Raw genomic sequence first — 1,789 nt, forward strand, 5'->3', positions numbered from 1 at the left:
TTGTTGTTATTTTTGTTATTTTAAAACTATAGAGAGGAAAAAAGCTTCCTAAACATAAGGTAGTATTATTTTAGATTCCTCTGTGAGGGAGATTTTAACATAGTGAGTACCCAAATTCACCAGCAAATTCCACATTCAGGTAAATTGGAATTCAGAATTTACTGAGAACATTCCAAATCAAGCACTTAGAGCTTCAGAAATGAACAAGATACCGATGACCACCACATGCATCAGTTACGCTGTGGATGTATGCTAAATGTTAAAATTATTCCACGCTGGGCAGCTCTGACCTTGTATGATTAGAGTGACTACGTGTTTGTCTACCTATCTTGTATTTATTTAAAGTTTTGGAGCATGGTAGCTTAGTTTTTAGAATGGTTGGACATATTCTTAAAATGAAATTTCATTTCTTTCATAAATGTGGAATATGTATGTCTCGACCAGTCTTTCCCAAAATGTGTTCTGCACAGCACTGGTCTATCCTGATGATATTTGTTAAATCAAGAGGTGACTGTCCAAAAGAATTTGGAGAATCCTGGATATATTATCCTCCTTTAGGAGGTTCACAGTGCACGTTAGTATGCTAGAGGCTTTTAGATGGTTTTGAATTAACCATATCTTATTACATTTAAGCAGAGCTTCCTCAGTTTTTTTTTTTTAACATGGAATCTTATTTTCACCCAACTTCTAGTGTTATGTGGAACACATTCTGGGAACACTGGAATCGAAGTTATTTCCCTTTTGCAGAAAATTCACACAGTGTTGACTTTTAGGCTCCTTTTAGCTCTGAAATGCTGTGATGTTACAATTTGATCATCATTTGGTTTCATGTCAGTCACTTTGATTTATAGTTTATTGTTTTATAATTTTCAAATATATACATAATCAGTGTCCTACATTACCTGTGAAATAATATCTTTGAGGTATAATCTTAGACTAAAGATTTGATCGTGCCTCACTAGCTTACTTGAAATGCATTTTGGAAATATATGTATACTAGCATTACAAATATTTTCTAACATATTCCATAAATTTATATATATATATGTGTATATACACACACACCAACTATATATGGACATTGTAAAATAGTCCATTGTATCATAATTGAGAAAGGAGACCCATTTAGTTCTTTCCAGTGTTTTTCTGCAGTGAATATCCTTACACACAAAAAAATCTGTATGATTGTATCTACCCGATAAGCTCCTGGAAGTACGATTCTGGTCAACAAGTATATGCATCCTAAATTTTGATAGCTATTTACTGCCCAAAAGTTTGGACTAGTTTACACTGGGCCAATAGTATGAGAGTGTCAGTTTGCCCATTGCCATCACTGACAACATGAAAAGGTTTTGTAGAACTGGAATCTTAGCTGGTATCATTTTCCTAAATGGGAAGCATGTTATTCATTATCTCAAAAGGTGCTATTGTTTCATGTATTACTCTATATTTACTTAATAGAATTGTTAGATAATTGGAGAAATAAGTAGTAGTCTCTGAGCTCAATCAAGCATGTGCTATCCCAGCTGGGTGTTGCACAAGATAATAACAAAAATAAATAAATAACATTGTAGATAAAATAAATTTTAAAACTAAAAAAAAGCTTAAAGCTTTATTATTAGACATAATTAATATACGAATTGTATTTATAAATTTGTTCATGCATTTATTTAGGTTGAGAATATCTAAGTTTCTATGAAATTTTGCATTAATAGAGTCTATCATATAAATAGGCAGCTCTGGTGGTACAGTGGTTAAGAGCTCAGCTGCTAACCAAAAGGTCAGCAGT

At 32.6% G+C, this 1,789-nt stretch overlaps 1 protein-coding gene across 1 annotated transcript in view; it reads left to right on the forward strand.

The window, feature by feature from the left end:
- The window catches only part of CA8 (carbonic anhydrase 8), a 133,365-nt gene that overhangs the window by 131,056 nt on the left and 520 nt on the right, over positions 1 to 1,789 (forward strand). The window lies entirely within an intron of this gene.

This window comes from Trichechus manatus, unplaced genomic scaffold (genome assembly GCF_000243295.1).
Source record: "Trichechus manatus latirostris isolate Lorelei unplaced genomic scaffold, TriManLat1.0 scaffold00018, whole genome shotgun sequence".
Taxonomy (NCBI): domain Eukaryota; kingdom Metazoa; phylum Chordata; class Mammalia; order Sirenia; family Trichechidae; genus Trichechus; species Trichechus manatus.